Source organism: Penaeus japonicus, unplaced genomic scaffold, assembly GCF_977035675.1.
Source record: "Penaeus japonicus unplaced genomic scaffold, GWHDUDI00000001_assembly GWHDUDI00000010, whole genome shotgun sequence".
In the NCBI taxonomy this organism is placed as follows: Eukaryota; Metazoa; Arthropoda; class Malacostraca; order Decapoda; family Penaeidae; genus Penaeus; species Penaeus japonicus.
In genome coordinates this window covers 39,513,349-39,520,848 of record NW_028234412.1, presented here as the reverse complement: position 1 = coordinate 39,520,848, position 7,500 = coordinate 39,513,349, and the positions used below count along the sequence as shown (strand labels likewise).

General features: G+C 40.1%; 2 protein-coding genes across 2 annotated transcripts in view; one reads left to right on the top strand and one right to left on the bottom strand.

Annotated features, from left to right (window-relative positions):
* The window catches only part of LOC122258811 (uncharacterized), a 2,300-nt gene extending 1,033 nt beyond the window's left edge, over positions 1-1,267 (bottom strand). The window contains exon 1 of the mRNA XM_086541330.1: positions 1,143-1,267. The gene's annotated coding sequence lies outside the window, so the exon portion shown is untranslated. The remainder of the gene's footprint in view (positions 1-1,142) is intronic.
* LOC122246560 (procollagen-lysine,2-oxoglutarate 5-dioxygenase 1-like) overlaps positions 1-7,500 on the top strand; it is a 133,240-nt gene that overhangs the window by 22,262 nt on the left and 103,478 nt on the right. The window lies entirely within an intron of this gene.

Sequence of the window (7,500 nt, the reverse complement as noted above, 5' to 3'; positions counted from 1 at the left end):
CTCTGTCTCTGCTCTGTTTCTCTCTCTGCTCTCTCTCTCTCTCTCTCTCTCTCTCTCTCTCTCTCTCTCTCTCTCTCTCTCTCTCTCTCTCTCTCTCTCTCTCTCTCTCTCTCTCTCTCTCTCTCTCTCTCTCTCTTGCTCTCTCGCTCTCTCTTTCTCTCTCTCGCTCTCTCTTTCTCTCTCTCGCTCTCTCTTTCTCTCTCTCGCTCTCTCTTTCTATATCTATCTATCTATCTATCTATGTATCTCGCCCACTATCTCTCTGTTTCCTCTCTCTCTCTCTCCCTTCTTTTCCCTCCACCCCAACCTCTCTCTCTATCTATCTATTACCTCCCCCTATCTCCCTCCCTCCCTCTCTACCCCCTCTCTATCTATCTATCTATCTATCTATTATCTACTATCTCTCTCCCCTCTCTCCTTCCCTCTCCCCCTCCTCTACTATCTTTCTCCCTCTCCTCTCCCTCTCACTTCTCTCCCTCTCACTCCCTCTATCCCTCTCTCACTCTCACACCCTCCTTCACTCAGTTCGCGTCACACACACACACACACACACACACACACACACACACACACACACACACACACACACACACACACACACACACACACACACACACACACACACACACACACACACACACACACACACACACACACACACACACACACACCCGTCCACACAACCCCCCGCTGAAACAAGTACACGGCCCCGCCAGCAGCAGCAGCACCGGGACATGATGATGAGGATGACGGTGGTATGATATCGGGGCACTTCCTTTCCTCTTTAAGTGGCGCATAACACGGGCGTCCCTCGCCACATGTGCCCCCCGTTGCGTTTGGTTTATGTAACGTCGCGCCCGTGACAGCGGGGCTCCCGGCCCGGGTCTGCGTGGTGGATCATGAGGGTGGTGATGGGTGGGGACGTGTATGTGATGGGGCCCATTCGAGCAGGGTGGGGACTGACTGCTTCTACAAGTTTCCCGCTGTGGGATGAATGACGAGGGATGGTCGAGAGGTGTTCGAGAACGGAGGATGGGATTGCTTCCTTCTAGGAGTGTCCCTGGGCGCCCCACGCAGCCGTGATTCGTCTATCTCGCCCCGGCAACACCTGCTATTCCTCCTGATAACCAACGTCCATTTACCTTCAGTCTAGGAGAGATGCGTGGTGGCTGAATGGCGCACAGGCGTATTTTCGTAGCTGTTATTGCGCCCGAGGTAGCGAGCAGGTTGAGGAGGTCCGATCCCCGCGGCGCACCACACAACACTGAACTTGAACCTGTCAGCCGAACCGCCATCATTGCCCCTCCTCGCTTGGCTTGCCAAACCATCTTATCCAATATCATTATCGCGTTCGCGCTGCACAGCGTGCGTTCGCATTTTATTCCTACTACTACGGTCGTAGCTGCAGTGTCGGGCTATTCCCTGCTTCTGCTTACCTCCTGACGTGTGTGCGAGCTGGCATCTGAAAACGTCGCCTTGAGGCTCACTGCGTCTTTGCCAGCAGTCACTCTTTTAAAAGTAAAATGGCATTTGATGATGTCAGTGAAAGCTAATGCATGTACTCTCTTACCCCATTTAAACTTGCCGCATTTCATTATACCGTATTATGATCAAGAGACACTTAGTGACTTAGTATCTATTTAAATCCCGTTGCAAGGATGGCCATGCGTGGGGAACTAAAGATTCGAGTTAAAGGAGGAGAATATTATGAGGTTTTATTAGATACTTGATAACATGGATGGATGATTCGGGGGACTGTTCTCACGTGACTTAGTCTACGGCACATGTTCATCGCGTTTCACTAACACAAAATGCGCAAAATGTTTGAAATAAAATCTTTGGCGTTGTACAGTGAACAAGGTCATTTCAGTCTGTCTCAGCTGGAAGTTTTTCTCAACATTGTGAATGAACGTAACGGACACGGTTCGATCTGTTCTAAATAATTGCAGTCAGCTAAATGTCAAGAGGGGTTTGTCAAGAGATTATTGCAAATGAAAGCATACCTATCAGAGGACGCGCTTCTCGGGAAAAAAGTATGCTTGACATATGTGCGCAATCAACTATAGTAGATAATTAGGACAATGTAAGTTTTACATACCACTGCCACAAGATATATCCGTTTGTGAATTTGTCTTTCAAGTAGCTTCGTTGAGGTTGTATGCGCACAATGAGCAGAGAATGCCAACGTGTAGTCAAGAGTACCTTTTTAAAAGTATTGTTTTGGGGGACAAAGTATTCCGACTGACCTGCATGCGTCGTCGTTTATGCTGCTTAGGAAGATATCGCATAGAGACAACATATACATATCGCATTTCCTTACTATCATTTGAAAACGTGTAGGTCTGCTTTTACGATGATGGATATGTGTCATATACATATATATATCTTAGATATATATAATATATATATAAAATAATATATTATATATTTAATAAATATATGTGTGTGTTGTGGGGGTGGGGTGGGGGGGTGGGTGGGGTGTGTGTGTATTTGTGTAATATATTGTAATAAAAGTATTTATATATATATTTATATATAGATATATATGGTCTATATAAATATTATATATAAATATTAGATATTATATATTATAATAGATAAATATATAGATATATATATATTTATATATATAATATATATATATATAACTAAATATATATATATGGCAGATCCGATGAAACTCCAAACCCCCTAGTCATAGCGAGGATGTATTCGCAAGTGTCCCAAGCGAAACGGCGAAAGGAGCACACACACGACAGCTCCTTGTTGGACCCGCATCAAGAGGAGAGGGACAAAGGGGGAGGGAGGCGGCATGCACGGGATTAGCGGAAGGAAGGGATGAGGGAGAAATCCCTCGGGGGGGGGTAAGCGGCACCAAAGGGTTGAGTATCGACATGGCTAATGGATCCCGTGGCGGTCACGTGCACAGGGGGCCGCGCCAAATTCGCTTCCGTCAAGAGTCGGCGTGGCAGTGAGCCGCCCTGGTCTCGTCAGAGGAATCGGAGGCGAGGACAAGAAGGCTGGACTACCGACCGCCCGTCGCCTGATGTTCGTGTGATGTTATTTGATGTGATTGATGTTATTTGATGTGATTGGTGTTATTTGATGTGATTGATGTCATTTGATGTGATTGATGTCATTTGATGTGATTGATGTTATTTGATGTGATTGGTGTTATTTGATGTGATTGATGTCATTTGATGTGATTGATGTTATTTGATGTGATTGGTGTTATTTGATGTGATTGATGTCATTTGATGTGATTGATGTCATTTGATGTGATTGATGTGATTTGATGTGATTGATGTTATTTGATGTGATGTGATTGATGTTATTTGATGTGATTGATGTTATTTGATGTGATGTTATTTGATGTGATTGATGTCATTTGATGTGATTGATGTTATTTGATGTGATTGATGTTATTTGATGTGATTGATGTCATTTGATGTGATTGATGTTATTTGATGTGATGTGATTGATGTTATTTGATGTGATTTGATGTGATTGATGTTATTTGATGTGATGTGATTGATGTTATTTGATGTGATTGATGTCATTTGATGTGATTGATGTAATTTGATGTGATTGATGTAATTTGATGTGATTGATGTTATTTGATGTGATTGATGTCATTTGATGTGATTGATGTTATTTGATGTGATTGATGTCATTTGATGTGATTGATGTCTGTCATTTTGTCGGGAGATCAGCTGGTGGGGTCTCTGGAATGTCTGGCCGTGCGTGTGCATTTCCTGTATTCGGCCGTGCGAGTTCGTGTAACTACGCATGTACGCATGTACGTGCGCCAAGGCGTATTTGTATGCCAGGGTGCACCGATGCCTTAATGTAGCACGGCACTTTATTGATCTCTTTGTACAAGGGAGTCGTGCAGTAAAGAAGAACTGCGACACTTTTCTCTGTTTTTGTTTCTCTTCAAACACAGGATTATGACGTCATGTCAGACATTGCTCCTTGGAATTATTTTCCTACATGGATATGGGTATCTATGCACACACACACACGTGTGTGTATGTGTATATGTATGTATGTATATATATATATATATATATTTAGATTTTTAGATTATTTGATTTTATTTTTATTTTTTATATGGTTGTGTGTGTGGGTGTGTGTGTGTGTGTGTGTGCGGGTGTGTGCGTGCGTGCTGTGGTGGTGTGGGTGTATGTGGGTATGTGTGTGCATGCATGCGTGTGTGTGTGAGTGTGTGGGTGTGGGTGTGGGAGTAGTGTGCGGTTGGCTTGTGTATGTAATATATATATGTAATATATATATTTATTTTGTTTTTTTTTTATTTACGTTATAGTTGTTTTTGTTTAGTTTGATGTAGTTTCTGTCACTTTGACATTTGTATTTTCTTACACTCTTACCCATACATTATACTTTCATTCTTGTGTGTAGTGGGTGTGAGGTTATTTATTATGTTGTTTACTTGTTTTGTGCTTACAGGTGGTGGTTTTGTGAGGCATACAGTCCAGTCAAGTAGTGGTAGTGTGTGTGGGTGGGTGCGGTGTGTGGGGGGTGTGGTGTCTGTATGTGTGTGTTTGTGAGGTGTGTGGGTGGGTGTGGTTTGTGTGAGTATGTATGTGTGTGAGTGGTGTGTGTGTGTGGTTGTGGGTGTGTGTGTGTGTTTGTAGGTGTGTGTGTGTGGGTGGGTGTTTGTGCGTGTGTGTATGTGTATGGGTCTGTGTCTTGTGTATGTTTATGTATATATATAATATATATATCTATATAATATATAAGATCTCTATATATATAATAAATCTATATCATCACTATAATATCTTATATTTATTTATAAGTACTACTATACTATAAATATATCTAAACTAATATCTCTATATATATATAATATATTAATATCTGTGTGGTGTGTGTGTGTTTGTTTGGGTGTGTGTGTGTGTGTGTGTGGGTGGTGTGTGTTGTATGTGGGAATGAGTATGGTTGATGGTGAATGGTGTGTAGTGTGTGTAGTGTGTGTAGTGTGTGTGGGTGTTGTGGTGTGTGTGTGTGTGGTGTGTGTGTGTGTTGTGTGTGTTGTATATATTTGGGTGTGTGGGTGTGGGTGTGTGTGTATGTTGGTGGGTGTGTGTGTGTGTGTGTGTTTGTGTGGTGGTGTGTGTGGCTGTGTGTGTGTGGTGTGGTGTGAGTGGGTGTGTCGTGTGAGTGTGTTGTTTGTGTGTGTGTGTGTGTGTGTGTGTGTGTGTATTGTGTATATATAAATCTCACACTGTGTGTGTGTGTGTGTGTGTGTGTGTGTGTGTGTGTGTGTGGGTCGTGTCATGTGTACGTGTGTGTTTGTGTGTGGGTGTGGTGTGTGTGTGTGATGTGTGTCTGTGTGTTAGTGTGTGTGTGTGTGTGAGTGTAAGGGTGTATGTTGCTGTGTTTGTGTGTGTGGTGTGTGTGGGTGTGTGGATTTGGTGTCCAATGTGTGTGAGTGTCTGTATGTCGTGTGTGAGAGAGTTTATGTACTGTATGTCTGTCATGTTGAGTTGTGTTGAGTGTGGTGTGTGGTGTGTGTGTTTGTTGTGTGTGTGTGTGAGTGGTGAGGGTGATGGGAGTGGGTGTGGCAGTGGGTTTGGGTTGTGGGGTTGTGTGTGTGCGGTGTGTGAGTGTGTGTGTTTGTGTGTGTAGTTGTATGTGTGTGTGTGTGTGTGTGTGTGTTTAGGGAGTGTGAGTGTGGGGGGGGGGGTGTGTGTCTCTCTCTCTAATAAATTATATCTATATATATATATATATACTATATATATATCTCTATATCTGTGTGTGTGTGTGTGGTGAGTGTGTGTGTTTGTGTCCATGTGTGTGCGTGTGTGTTTGTGTGGGTGTGTGAGTGTGTGAGGGGTGGGTGGGTGGGTGGGTGGGTGGTGGGAGGGTATGTGGGTGGGGGTGTGTGTGTAGTGGGTGAGTGGGGGATGGTGTGTGTGTGTGTGTGTGTGTTGTGTGTGTGGGAGGTAGAGTGACCTGATTGGGTGTGAGGGTGGGGTGTGTGTTTGTGGGGGTTTGTTGGGATATGTGTGTTTGAGTGTGTTGTGTGTTGTGTGTGTGTGTGTGTTTGTGTGGGGTGTGTGGGTGTGAGAGAGTGAGAGTGTGTGTGTGCGTGTGTGTGTGTGATGTGTGTGTGTGTTGGAGTGCTGTGTGAGTGTGGTGTGTGTGTGTGTGTAGAGTGTGTGTGGTGTTGTGTGTGTGTGTGAGTGTGTGTGTTTGTGTTGTAATGTGATTGTGACACTGATCTGCATGGTGTAGTTTGTCCGGTGTGTTTGAGTGTGTGTTGTTTGTTTGTGTGTGAGTTGTGTGATTGTGTTGGGAGTGATGGAGTTGATGTTTGTTGTGTCTGTTGTGATTGTGTTTGTGAGTGAGTGGTGTTTGTGTGTGTGTGAGAGGAGTGTGTTTCGAGTGTTTGTTATGAGGGCTGAGAATTGTTTAGTGTGTTGGGTGTATATTTTTTGATTGTGAGTGATTTTTAGTGTGTTGATTGTTTTATTTTGTTACTTGTGTTTTTTCGTTTTGTTGAGAGAGTGAGTTGTGTGTGTGTGTGTGAGTGTGTTATAGTTAAATACACCTACTCTCCTCTATCATCACACATCACTACACACACACCACACACACTCACTCAATATTTATTTATATATGTATATAATAAATGTATATATATATATATATATATATTTATATATTTTTATATATTTATTTGGTGTGTGTGTAATGTATGTTTGTTGTATGTTTATATTTTGTATGTATGTATTATATATATATATGTATTTATTTGAATATTATTATATATATATTTTATATATTTATATATATCTACTTATTTTTGATGTATATATTTGTATATTGGTATATATATTATATTTATTATATATATATATATATTATATATATATATTTTTTATATATGTATAGTTAGATATTTTTATAGATATATAATATATATATATGTATATACTTATATATTTTTATATATAGTTATATACTATATATATATAGGTATTGATATATATAGGATATTTAATATTTATATATTATATGTATTTTATATATAATATATTTATTAAATATATATTTATATTATATAATATATATATATATATCTATATATATAAGATATATATAATATATTTATATTTATATAAATATATAATATATATATTTTTATATATATATGGTTCTATATATAATATGTATATTACAGGTTAAATTTATATGATGTATATATATATATATATAATATTAGATATATTTATTATAAAATTTATTTTATATATCTATATATATATATCATATTTATATATATTATATATTATCACTCATATATCCCTACTTTCATTCTTGGGCCAACAGCTGGGATTTCGCGATATCCATCTTGCATCCATGGGGCCCGAACGTATAACTTACTCCCCATCTTTTTTTACATTCATTCTTTCATATAGTTATTCCTATCTCACATTATTATTTTTATTCAAATTATTGGTTGTT